Source organism: Thamnophis elegans, chromosome 1 (assembly GCF_009769535.1).
Source record: "Thamnophis elegans isolate rThaEle1 chromosome 1, rThaEle1.pri, whole genome shotgun sequence".
NCBI lineage: Eukaryota > Metazoa > Chordata > Lepidosauria > Squamata > Colubridae > Thamnophis > Thamnophis elegans.
Window position 1 is genome coordinate 56,529,090 of NC_045541.1, and position 14,187 is coordinate 56,543,276.

General features: G+C 38.2%; 1 protein-coding gene and 1 long non-coding RNA gene across 2 annotated transcripts in view; one reads left to right on the forward strand and one right to left on the reverse strand.

The window, feature by feature from the left end:
- The window catches only part of PTPN4 (protein tyrosine phosphatase non-receptor type 4), a 114,405-nt gene extending 111,032 nt beyond the window's left edge, over positions 1-3,373 (reverse strand). Inside the window, 1 exon segment of the mRNA XM_032216419.1 lies at positions 2,671-3,373. The gene's annotated coding sequence lies outside the window, so the exon portion shown is untranslated.
- A 122-nt stretch (positions 3,374-3,495) lies between these two features.
- LOC116507990 lies at positions 3,496-4,281 on the forward strand. The gene is made up of 2 exons (XR_004255259.1): positions 3,496-3,828; positions 4,108-4,281. It is a non-coding gene; the product is annotated as an uncharacterized LOC116507990 (long non-coding RNA).
- Positions 4,282-14,187: the final 9,906 nt, after the last annotated feature.

Sequence of the window (14,187 nt, forward strand, 5' to 3'; positions counted from 1 at the left end):
TATAATGTGATTATATAAAGCTATATCATATACCAAAGTTAATTTATATTATAAAAATATAAATTACTTTCACATGAGTATATCATTTTGATATTAGAAATATCTAAATTTAAAATGATACCCTACATATAATCATTTTTCTTTTCAAGTGACAACATACCATGGAGTACATTCGCAAGTACCGTATTTTTCGGAGTATAAGACGCACATTTTTTCCTCAAAAAAGAGGCTGAAAATCTGGGTGTGTCTTATACATCGAATACAGCATTTTTTCCCTCCCAAAGCCCCACCCCCTTCACCAAAATGGCCATGCATACCCTTATGGAGGCTTTCAGAGAGCTCCTGGGGGCTGGGGAGGGCAGAAATGAGCAAAAAATGGTCCATTTTTGCTCCCCCAGCCCCCAGCAGCACTCTATAAGCCTCCATAAGGCTATGCACGCAATTTGTTTGACAAAAACGGGCCCGCTTTCATGAAAAACAGGCCAGTTTTTGCTGGTTTTTGCCCCACCCCCACCCTCAGCGGCACTCTGTAAGCCCCTCAAGGCTATTCATGCCTTTTAAAAAAAAACGGCCATTTTTGCAAAATACGGGCCATTTTTGGGAGGTTTGCAGAGTGCAAAAACTCCCCTCCCCCTTTGGAAAGCTCTTTGATTGATTAGAATTACATTGATTAAATGCTGTGCCATCAGAAACAAAGTCTTAGGTGCTGCAGATTGTCAACGATTTCCTTCTCCAGCACATGGATAAATACACCTGGAAACATCTACCTACCTACTCTCTCTCCCTACCTACTGTCTCTCTCTCTCTCTCTCTCTCCTTCTACCTACCTACCTACTCTCTCTCCCTCCCCCTACCTATCTACTTTATTTCTCTATCTCTTTCTATTTTTCTCTCTATATCTACCTACCTACCTACCTATCTACACACACTCTCTCTCCCCCTACCTACCTACTGTATTTCTCTCTCTTTCTCTCCCTCTACCTACCTATTTAAAAATTTGCCTCTTCAAAACCTTGGTGCGTCTTATACTCCAGTGCATCTTATACTCCGAAAAATACGGTATATAAGCTAGGCATAGAAAGAATCGAGATAGCAATCCTTGATAAGCAAGAAACAATTTTCTACATTAATACATAACCACAAATAAGTTAATATATCAGTAGAATGGTCTAGTTTAATCTTAGTATTTAAGACTATTTTCATATTTTAAAGTTGCACATTGGTATTCCTACATAACATGTACTACCACTATTCCTTTCTATTTTTCTGAATGGCATTCAGAACCTCAGCTTCTAGCTTAATACATTTTTTTCTTATGAGAAAAAGAGAAAAGGCAGTTTTACATGAGGTATTCAGATAGACTATCCTATTTTTCTCTTCCCAAAGATTTACTACAGAATTGTAAAACAAAACTGCAAAGAGTCTTCCTAAAAACATTTTTATGATTTATCAACATTTTACTATGCTACATTACCCATGCCAGTGCAGAAGTGGCTGCTCTGAGATTGTGATATTTTGCCCCATCAAATCCTTACAGAGGTAACTCAATATATAGATATGCATCTCTTGAACAGGTAAAGTAATATAACTCTACTTTCATTTTTAACTCAGAGTAGCTATAGAAATCATGCTTTAAGGTAAAAGGCTAGGGGGCCTTTTCAAAAAAAAATTAAACATAACATTTCATCTATTAATTTCGCTCTGGAAAAATACATTCCGTTTTTTAATGTTATAAACCGTTTCCAAGCCCTTGCTACTTATTTTCAAAATATTCTTTTATCTCTGCAACTAAGTAATTAATTCAATTGGGGACCCCAGCATGCCTTCAGGCAACCTAAATTTTTTGTCGTTTCTTCACTCCCTCTAAAGAATAACGTAATCATTGCTGCTGCTGCTGCTTCTGCTTCTCAGGCTAATATAGTAGGACGCGACGCAACGCAACAGCCATTGGATTTTCGAAACGCATATAATTTTTGAATATGTCAGTCACTCTGCTATCGCCGTGGCACAACTTCACAAAATAAGGAAAGGAAGAATAAAATAATTTTTTAAAAAGTCATGGGGAATCTTTCGCCGTCTTTTGCCAGCAGACAAGACACCAGCTTATTCACTCTCCCACTGTTTCTGGAGCAATTCGGATAAATAATCGGACGGGGAATGGGAGTGTTCTTTGAAGGGACGCTGTGTTCCTCCCGGGGGGGGGGGATGTCAGGAAATTCGAAATCGTCGGACCCCAAGGCGAGAGAGAGGGGAGAGAGATTGACAGCAACGTCGATCCGGCCACTTCCAAGCCATCAACAAACACCAGGCAGCTTCTGAGTTGTTGTCCCACACAGTTGCCTATATGTTGGGGTCAACCCACAATTCACACTCAAGACCCGAGCAATCCGCAGGGAGCCGATTTGGCGGCTTCCTCTCTCTTTTAACCTTTGACTAGTATAGAGAAACGACGTAATAATATTCGGAGCGGTTAGGGAAAAGTGGGGAAAGCGGTGGGGAGTTTCTCCCACGTTAACCTGACAAGTTTCTTTTATATATTATACATACATACATACATACATACATACATACATACATACATACATACATACACGTATACACACACGTATACACACACACACACACACACACACATATATATATAAAAGAAAGAAAAAGAAATTTCCTTACCGTCATATATAACAAGCCTCGTCCTTCCAGAGAACGGCAAACGAAGCAAAACCAACCAACTCAAAAGCCGTAAAGGTTACCCCCAAAAAAGTGGAGGGGAGGAAGAGGGGGGTATCCCCCCCAAAAAAGGGCGAGTTCAAGCCCTCCGCTCAATTCAATTTAGTTCTTGTGCCTCCACGCAGCAGCAGGCCGAAAGAAATGGGGGTCTCCCGCAGCCGTTGCCCCCAGCGCCCCACTCTCAACTCAGGCCCCCCCCACATTCCTCCTGCAAGCAGAAAAGGCGAGGATGGAGGGAGGGAAGGAGGGGGGGCTGAAGAGGAGACGCGGAAGGCGACCGGGTCTTCCCGCTTCCCCAGCCACGGGGGGGAAGAGGGAACCGAGCGAAGAAGGTTGGAGGGGGGAGGGTTCGGTCGTCACCTCCCTGAGGGAAAAAGCACCCCCTCTCTTACCCCACCCACCCCCAAGGAGGATTTCTTCTCTCGCTTCCTTCTCCTGGAGCCGGAGGGTGAGGGAGGTGGGGGGAGGCGGTAGCTATCCAGCAGGGCAATGCCTGTCTGCGCTGAGGAAAGAAGATTGGGAAAGGGGGGGGGGGGCGAGGATTGGCAGCAATCGCGGGTGCTGGTGCTGCCGCCGCCTCCTCCTCTGTCCTCTCCCCTCCCCAGAGCCAGCCTCCCTCCCTTTTTTCTCCCGCCTGCCCTCAGACAGACAGCAGCATAGCAACCAACATGGCAGCTGCGCAGTCACCCAGTCGCGAGTGGACCGGCCGGGGGGGGGGGGAGCTCTCGCGAGAGCTCCCGAATTTCTACCTCCTCTCCTCTCCTTTTTTTCCCCTTTCCCGCAGGACGCGCCTTCTTTCGCTGGGCCTGGTGGTTGCTTTGGCTGTGGGTCTGCCGCGGAGATTGGATGTTGCTTACCTGAAGCTCCGCCTTTTTCCTTTTCTCTTCCCGGCCCATTGGTTGGCCAGAACGTCTGTTCTTGTCTGAAGAACTTTTAAGCAAAAAAAAAAAAAGCTTTTCCTTCGGCCCAGGCCCGAATTACGATTCGGGCTGCTCCGGATGGTTTTGTAGAGTTGTAGCATTTGGGGAGACCTTGGAGGGAAAAATAAGGAAAAGGGAGATTGAAGGCGCTTATATTAAAGAACAGAAGTGACACCTACTGGTATGTCTGAAGAGGGGGCGACTCTTCGAAAATGTGTATTTGTTTAGATCCCTGTATCGTACCTGTGTATCGTATGTTCGTTTCATTATTGGATGGGGGGGGGGTTCCAAATAGAAGTCTAAAAATTAGGAAAAGCAATTTAAATATATCCATTAATTCTAAAAAATAAAGTTCCGGCTTCAATTCAGTATTGGTCTTTCAAATCCACTGTATTAAGATTATGTATTTGAATTCAATTTTCTAAAGTTATTTTATATTCCCATGATCATTTCCTTTCAGGACTAATGGATAAACAATTTATAAACAGCCATGGAAGGTTATTTCAATATATGATTACCGCAGCGGGATTATTACAGGCACAGAAATGGAAAGATTCAACTCTACTCGCTGGTTGAAGTCGCAAGATTTTTTGAAAGGAATAAATTCTTTGATTAAAGATATTATCTACGTTTATCGATGACTGGAAACTTCTTACAGACTTTTTGCATAAAAATTTAAAAAAGGAAATTGTGATGTATGATTTTGATGATTAGAGAGTTTAGAAGATTATAGAAATAAAAATTATGCAATGTACGTTGGGAGAGAGAAGTTGAAATACAGGTAGACCTCTACTTATAAATACAATTGAGCCCAAAATTTATGTTGCTAAGTGAGATATTTGTTAAATGCGTTCTGCCCTATTTTATAACCTTTCCTGACAAACTTAAGTGAGTCATTGCAGTTATTAAATTAGTAATACGGTTGTTAAGTGGATCTGGCTTCCATAGTGACTTTGCTTGCAAAAGTTGATCACATGACCCCCCAAAAACACGGCAACTCTCATAAATATGAACCAGTTGCCAAGCATCCAAATGTTCATCCTGTAGCCATGGGGATGCTGCAACCATCATAATTGTGAAAAACAGTCACTTTTTTCAGTGCCGTTGTAACTTGAACGGTCACTAAATGAACTGTTGTAAGTTGTGGACTGCCTATATAATCTGTGAAGATTGTAGGAAGCCACTTCTTTATATCTGGCTTTTCTGTTTCTTCAACTTTTTCTACTGTTTATTATGCGTTTTCTTTCTTTTTCTCTTTTGTTCCTGTGTTAGTTTTATCTTCTTGTTTAAAATATGTATATTTATATATGTAAATATATATAATATAGATATATAATGTAACACAACAGTAGAGAAGTAAACACTTCATGATGCAGTCCTATAGTCTTTAAATTGTTTAGAATTCTGAAGCTTTGTTTGTATTAAAACCTGTGTCTTACTTGAGTAGATACTTATAGGATTAGCCCCAGGACACATAAATTAAGTCTTCAGGGGATCATTTTTATGTATGCAAAACTGAGCAATGAGGGCACCCGCCCAATACATGCAGCCTTTCCTTCTCTTTTCTTACATAGATGAGAGCAAAGGTTCCTTTCGCAGACATAAATACAATGACTTTTTCCATTCATGGATGTACACACTCATAATTAGTCATATGGATGCAGAGTCTTTTTCCATAATAAGGGATAACCCTTCTTTCCCTTCATTTCTTCATACTCATAATATACATATGGTGCATATGCACCTCAGAGGGAAAGGCAAAAATAAGTTGACTTCATGGTAGTCATTGCTTTGGGGCACTCCTGGTGTCTTATCACTAATGAATTTTTGGCTACTGCTCTACAAATCCTCAGATGGAAGATGTGTAGCTCTGAATCAAAAGATATTGTGCAGCGTATCTGTTTTTCTCTTCTTAAAGGATTTTCTGATGTAATGGGTGTGTGTGTAGTGAGAGCTATGATATTGTTAAAAATGGGAGATGAAAATGTTTGGAGTCCTCTCTCTGCCCCATAAAGGTCCTTAAGTTCTAAAGACAATTGCCAATAAAATTCACATCCCAAAGTACCCTTGTTGCTTGGGGAAGGGTAATTTCCCCCTGGTATTTACTTCAATGATAGGTAGAGGCAGCTGGACAGAAAACCTGTCCAGTATGCAGAAAGAGGTAGATCAAAGAGGGCAAATTGTGCATAAAAACTGTGCATAATGAAGAATGGCAGACAAGAGATGGTGCAGATTGTAATGGTTTAAGGGGAAAAAAACAGGGAGAAAACATAGAATGCTGCTGAACAACTTTGAATAGAAAAAAACCCTACAAGTTCTTTACTTTGTTGGATTTGGAAGAGGACCAGTACCTAATGGAGATCTTGAAACAGTAAAACTATGAACAGGGTTTTTTTTAAAAAAAAAATGTTGGCAGCCGTGTCCTATACCAATTGAAGACCCCAAACCATTTTGAAAACTATTATTTCTAATGCTTTATTTTAAAAACCCACCAGTTTTACAGGGTATTTATAGGGAATTAGCTAGAGAATTATCGGTGCTTCTTGTGTTAATATTAACATTAGAACTGTGGAATGTGATACATGAGTCATTCAAAAGGTTATGGGTTGTTTAAAAGGTTCTTGATTGCAAGGTATATATATCATATCTTTTAGTAATTGGAAAAATCCCTGACATTTTCTTCATAAAACTTTTTTAAAATTGGAAAATAGAGCAGTCAATCATAGGAAGCTCCTGTGATACAGTAGTATATGATTTCTCCCAGCACCACAGTTTTATGTTTTTGAAAACCTATTTATTTACTTATATCATTTCTATACTGCTGAGTCTCCAAGGTCTCTTGACAGTTTACAGAAATTACTCATGAAACATAGAAACATTAAAAAAAATCCTATCCCTAGCAACATCCAGCATTCGGTAATAACTCCCTTCTTTCTCATTATTAAAAGTTCTGCGAGGGTGTTAGGGAAGGCCAGATCCTTGGAGATATGTTCCAAAATACTAGAGTATATCTAGAAAAATACATCAAGTTCTAACTCCTTTTTTTCTGATTTCACTGGCAAGGATGCTCAGTCAGCATCCTCATTTTGGCTGAATAAACCAGACCAATAAGCTTTAGCAAAAGCAGGCAGTTCTGTGCATACTGAAGCACCAAGGTGTAAAGTTTAAACAAGCATTTCAAATTGTACCCTGAAACCTATTGCCAACCAATGCACTGCTCAGAAAACCAAAGTTATATGGTGCTGATGGCTCTCAAACTTACACAAATGAACCACTGCATTTTGTACCCACTGCAGCATTTGGGTAAGTCAAATACATTGCAGGAATTGATGCTCTAGGAAGGACTAGCTGCTATCTCTGGGCACAAAGAATTCCATATTTATTGATTCATTTAATGCACTCACTAAAAATGAGAGAGAGTAGCCTTAATTTAATAACTCTGTACACAACAGGTCAAATTTGGCCTTGTTCAAATTTACCCAGTAATCTTCAAAACAAAAAATACAAGAATCTGGGTTAGGTTTTACAAATATATATTCACCAGCATTCTACCTGTTTAAACAAAACAGCATTATTTGAAAAAAGAATAGCTGCCCTGCATAAAGAAATTAAATTAAATGATAAGGCTGTTAATGCCCTAGCTGCACTTCCTATTTGGAACAGGTTATTCAGGTGCAAATGCAACTCATTAAAGCAGGTGTATCTATTTCAGGATTATGATACTGTGGAGAAAACCTTGCAGATAGTCCTGGGGGTGTGTGTGATTGCATTAAGGAATTGCAGTATTGCATTCTGAAGGGTTCCAAAACAAACCAGCATAGCCTTCTCTCTCCGATACTACCTTTCCATGCACTAGATGGAGAAAGCCAGTCTCTATATAAAATAATGTTCTCCACAAAATAGGCCACCTACATAAGCAGTTTAAAAGTAAGGCAGCTATTGATGAAAGCTACTTTTTAATGAATTACAATTATGTTTGCTGGTAAGAACTCAGTTTAGTGCATTCTCTGTTGATGATCTTGTTTAACCTTACCATGAGTCATCCTTTTGGGCTAGTAGCTGGTATTTCATAAGCTAAGAGATACTATCAGTTTTGCCCAACCTTTGCATAATGCATTAATAATATGTAGGCTGTTTGGAAGTGTTCACTCCTCAATATCATGAGTTGTAATTTTCAAGCTAAACTACACAAAAATATAATTATAACTGAGTGTATTAAACTCAAGTGGATCTTTCTGTATGGAAAGCTGCATGCAAAACAGGAGCAAGGCTGAAAAAAAGTGATTCAGAAATAGCATGGCATTGCCATAGTCATATTGTTGCATGTAAATGATTTAAACCTTCAGTGGTTTTATTAGCTAAGAAATAATTATATAGTGTTTCTCCCCTCTCTCAGTACTACCATCCACTACTATCTTGGCTGTATGACTGCACATTGCAACTGTCTCCTGGGTGGCAAGATTCTGGCAGCAGTTTTGATCAGAGATCTTACTTTTCATAGAATAGCTGTGAGGTTTGTGGCATGGGTACAACTAAGGCTGGGAACTAGTCTGCGCTTCTCTGAATTACTCCAAAACCAAAGGGTGTAGGAATGTGGAATGTGGAAAAGAACAGTGTACAGCTGTTTGATAGATTGTCATTTATTGGATCTAGCATATCTATGAAATTTGTCAAAATTTGGGGCATTTTAAAAAATATCTTAATATTGGGTTTTTTTGAAAAATATCATTTCTTTTAAGCATCTTGGACTGTTTAATCTAGTTGATATAATAGGTAGTTAAAATTCAATTATTTATGGTAAAAATAAATAATAAATATTATATCTCTAATAATAGTCTAAGGAGGATGGATCCTTATGTTAATTTTCCTGACAGTAGATATTTTAAAAAGATTGTTAAACAGTTACAAAGATAGTCCTTTGAGGGTTTTTTAAAAAAAATCTAGACTGCAACTTCCGTGTGTAGATGGAGATGCCCTTTTGTTGGAATCCAAGTGATTTTGGACACTACACACATGAACCCTCCTGTCTTGGGGGGAACTTAGTTCTCCTTTCAACTTCTTTTCTGAAATTAAAGATTTTAAGAGCTATATGGAGCACTTAGGGACAGAAGTTTAAATTTGACCTCTGTGCACATTAAAAAATGACTTTGAGATGATCTGAATTAAACAATTGTAGACAGTTGTGTATTGTCTATACCATGCACTTTCCTTTTCTTTCCTTCCTTCCTATTTAGGCTAAAATGACTTTAGTGCTGTGGACCAGGTTATTTTCAATAACTTCTTCAATGTTCGATGTAGTGCAAGAATTTAGATTACCTTAAACCTTCTAAATGGCAATATATTCAGTTAAAATATATTTTTGATGTACTAATAACTTCTGAAACTCCCAAATTACTCATTATGCTAATTTTTAAAAGTCTAAACAAACAGTTTCTTTTTATAGGCAACTTTAAAATATAATTATATTAGTATGAATTTGAAGATACTGAGTTGGAATATCTTATTTTAACAAAACAATAGTCTTTGTGTTTTAAAGACTGTGAAATATATTTGCCATGACCTTGAGATGCGATTTCAGTAATGAATAAAAAGCAGGAGAACATGTAGCAGAACAAGGAGATGAAAAAGAAAGGCATTTGGTTGACAAGTACTTTATTACAAAACCTCAATCCTGACATTTCAAGTTAAAACCTAATTTTCAGAGAATTGCTGAAGTAAGAAAAGCACTCAAAACAGACTGTAACTGAATTGGAAATGGGTTTTCTTTATGTCATGAAAAGACTGATCAATAAGATTCAGATTTGGCAAGAATTCATTTAGTTAAAAACCAAGTCGGTATGAGCTGTATATGATGGAAGTAAAATATGGGTAAGATTTAATGGAATGCTTAACAAATGTTTCCAGATGGACATGGAATAAGATAAGGATGAGTGGTGTTCTGACTTGTTGAGCTTATTTTGGGCAAAGATATCAAGAATGCTTTTGGTGACATTAGATGAGTATTGCTCAGAGATATAAATGTGAATACTATAAACGTTAGTATGGAAACAATGCCATATTATTGACTAAGACTTCAAATGACTTGCAGTAAACCTTAGATGGCATAGCTCAGTGAAGAATATCTGAAAATTAATATATCAAAGATCAAACAAAGGGTGTGGTGATATTCAGTTTTTTGCACAGAATGCCATTTGTGTCATGGTTTCACTGCTTGGCAGAAATTATATGTGTGTGATTAGTGCAATGGGTGTCATCAAACTAATTTGTTCCTGTAGGCTCAACGCAGATGAATTGGAGAAGCTGGGAGTGACCTTTTTGGCTGAAATAGCATTACCCCAGTCCACAATGATGATGCCATAGCAGTCAGGAGAATGAAGCTCTCTACATCAAGTGGAGTGCCAAAGTGGCAAATGACAAGATCAGAGATGCTATTAAAGATTAAAAAAATTCCTTGAAGAGGAATCAGTGAGCAGTTCTCACTAGTGAGAATCTACCAGGGATCAGTGCTTTATAACTTTGTAGCTGGTGTATATCACTACAGTAGTGCTATAAACTAGGGAGAGTGATTTTATCTGTTGGTCATATTAAGTTTAGAATAAACAATTGAAAAAGAAAGATTGTGAAATCCTGAAAAAAAGGCTATTCGGATGAAATGAACAATTTCAAAATGGCAAATATAATTCAATGCAGACAAGCGTAAAATATTTATGCTGACATAAAATTACTTCATCTGTATGTTACTGGGTTTTAACCCTGCAGTAAGAAGGAAGAGGATGCTTGGAGTCATGGTCAACTATTTGATGAAAATGTCAACTGCTGTTAGAAGAGAAAAGACATGAAAATTCATAGTTGAAATCTTTAGAAAGAAAATGAACTTTGCAATGATAAGTGTGTCTATGAAGAGATATGTATCATTTTGGTCACCCTTAAAAATACAGATTTAGAAGATAGGACAACCACAATGTTCAGAGTTGGCATAAATCTCCTGTAAGGAAAACCTATAGCAATTGGGTTTCATTAGCTTGGATTGAAGCTGAAGGGAAGGTATACCATATAAGATCATATATAGCATTAATAACAAGAAAATTTTCTTCCATCTCTGACAGTTTTGGAGCTTGGCATATCCATTAGATGATTTTAAAAGATTATAGGTAGGTGCAACAGTGACCAAGCCATCAATGGCTAATAATACTCTTTTTTGTTTACTATGCCTGAAAAATAGCAGACTGTAATAATTGGTTAATGGAAGGAAAAATTAAAGTCCAGTTCAATTTTGTGAACTTCCCAATTGCACCCAGTTGGTCTCTGAATTAGTTGGATCTATGGTCTGAACCAGGAGGGGTCTTCTGTCCTTACGTGTGGGGAACAATTCTTTTCACAAAGAGATGGGATATTTATCATCCAGGACTTGTTCTCTTCATGAAACTTTCAGGCATCTAAATTTAGCTGGAATTTTGGAAGATAACATTAGACTTATTGGCAGGAATGATTTTGATACCATCTGTTATATTGTCAGATTTGATAAATATGCTATTCTTAAAAGTATTTCTAGGTAATATTTACAAAAAGTGTTAGTTTGATAGACTCTGAATATTGTATCTTTCACTGCATAAAATTAAAGTTTTTTAAAAATATTATTTAGGGTGAAATCCAAGGTGATACAAATGAAGATTTATTTGCCCAGCAGCAATTTGCTGCCTACTTGCCTATGTTTCCTAAATATGCTCTGGAACCTTTTCTGTCACTTTGGAGAATATTTAGATAGGCAGAGAGAGATGGAATGAAACATTTCTCCTATCCATGTGCCATAGGCATAGTACCGGTGGGGGGGGGAGAGGAGGAAGGGTCAACCAAATAATTTTATTACTGGATAGCATTGTTATTGGTTTAATAATAGTAATAGCAATTTGTGATGGCCATTATTTTAGAAAAAATGTCATCTGAACTGAAACTTTTAAAATAGAAAGGAGTAAAAAATTAGTCAAGATAGTAGTACATAAGGTTTCTGATTTTAAACAAGGGGCACACTAAACCTTTGATTTAAAAGAATCAGTTTAGCACGCTTTGCTTTTAATGGAATGAGTCTACTATTTCATGAGTTTTGCCCAAATTTCAGGCAATAACAGATTTTTTTTTCCTAGCAGTGTTTGCTGCTTCCCCGCAAAGCATTTTTCACTGTTATCAAAGCAAGGAAGATTATTCATGTACAAGTGTGTTTTTTGGCTCACAAAGTCCCATTTACATTTAATGAACATTCAGTCTTAATGGACAATCCATGACCAAGATATTCTCTTATCCAAGCAGTAACCATGGGCAGCCAAACAATGCAGTGGGAACGGGAGTGACTTCTGACTTCCTGCTGACTTCTCTATTGATGTTGTTTGTGTTGAAAATAGCTCTTCCTCCTCCTTGACTGTCCCATGGAACTGCCTACCATTTTGCTGGGATGGAGGAGAAACCAAGTGAGCCAAGGATCATGAAGAAAACTGCATTCCCCATTCTGGTGTGTCTTCAAGAGCTCCCTCCAAAAGAGGAAGAGTGCTTACCTTTCAATCACCAGTGTCTCCCATCCAGTCCTAACACAGCAGCAGGCAAAACAAGTCACCCCCTTGTCTTTCCCTTGTTGCTTATGGCTGTTAAGAGAATTCAAACGTCAGCATGATTCGAAAGAAACCAGGTGTTGGTTTAACCTTGCAGTAGGAAGGAAGAGGAAGCTTGGAGTCATGGTCAACCATTGCCACTATCAGATTGGGATTGGGATACACCCTTACATCTTCCCTTGTGCCAACCCAGTCTTCAGATTTCTGGGAAGTGTAGTCAGAAAGCATGGTAGCGCTGAAGCAGCCACAACTTTGCCAAATTTCAATTCCACAGGAGTGACCCTGGTCTCAGATTTTGGATGCATTCTGTAAGTTAGCTCATTTGAGATACCTTGGTTCTAAAATTGTTGCCCTGTCCACTGTTGAAACGTAGAAACATACACAAGAGTTTTCATAGTATATAGATGCTTCTCCTCTTATCAGCCTGTTAAATTGAGTGTTTATTATATTTAAATAAAGACCGATAATATATCCATAACAATTTTCTAAAAATGCAATGTAAATATTTGCTGCTCCTTGTAAGCAAACTTCAAGAATGTTTACAGAGTTTCAGGTGAGCAATCTGTATTTAAAAACATACACAGGTACTTCTGAATTACCTTCTATACAATACTCCCTAGTACGCAGTTTGTGGTTTTGTAGCACTTCCTTTCAAAAGGCTATAACGAGATAGGAGTTACCATTTTTTGTTCCAGCGCTGAGAGAACAGGAGTTTTCTTGAAGACATTACAGAGGTGCTTGATTGGTTGCCTGATTTATTTAAAATATTTTGAGTCCCCCTTTTTTTAAATAAAAAAATCAAGAGGCCGGAAGAATACATGACTATTTTTTAATTATGAGATAAATTTTGATCTCAGGGAAGATAACTCAAAATGACAGCATATTAAACAGGAAAAGGAATTGGTTGAAGTTTCTTGATGGAATTCAATAGTATTACAAGTTTGTGGGGTAGGTATAATTCAGTTCAATTTAGGCACCACCAAACTTTAAACTGACTCTGAATTGCTCACAATAAAAAGGATTTTCAAATACAATAATAAACAGGATAGTGAATCTAATCCAGAGCACCCATGTGTATAACAACCTCCTGCCAGCCTGCCACCACAGCCCAAGGCTTGGGAGGGACCAGCAAAGTCTTCAAGGCCTTCTAGAATGTCAGTTCTTTCCGGACAGCAGGAATCATGACCAAGAAGACATATTTCTGGATCCCCATGGATCTCTCAAAGGGCCGTATTCAATGCCGTCTCCTGAAGGCTTCTCTAAGGGGAAGTTTCCTAAAGGCCTCATTCACTGCAGTCGCTTGGAGAATTACTTTTTCTCCATTAATGGAAGCGACGCTGTGAAAATGAACTGCACATTCTCATGCATTAACATTTGAGGTAATTTCAGTGGAGATGAATGCGGTACTGGCCTCCTGCCTGGTGCCATTCAAGCTGAATCCTGTGATCTGTGTTTCATTGTATATCTCATGCAGGATTCAGTGAAGCATCACTGACATCAGTAGGAAACCTGAGAGAAAAATGTGTCCTTTTTTTGTTGTTATTTCGGGGGGGGGGGGGAGTTTTGCTTTTCTGCTGCAGTTGAATACCAATAAAAGAAAACTGGCTATGAGGTAACATGGCAATACTAGTAGAATTGGTGTTTGAACCTGCAAACTCTTAAGGTTTGCTTGACTTCAGTCTGTCTTTAGTTCTATAGCTAAATATACATCCACGCAATATAATATTCAACCTTTCCACCCCTGTAACCTGGATTCTGACGATTTTTTCCAGTATAATTCAGATTGCAAAGCATGCCTAGACCATTTTTTACCTCCAATAGTATTTTTAATCTAAGCTCATTTTACACAATTTATTACCAAGTAGAACAAATCAGCCACTTAATAATTCACGTATTGGAAGTGATGAATGATCGGAAATGAGGGCTGAGGCCCCAGAAAA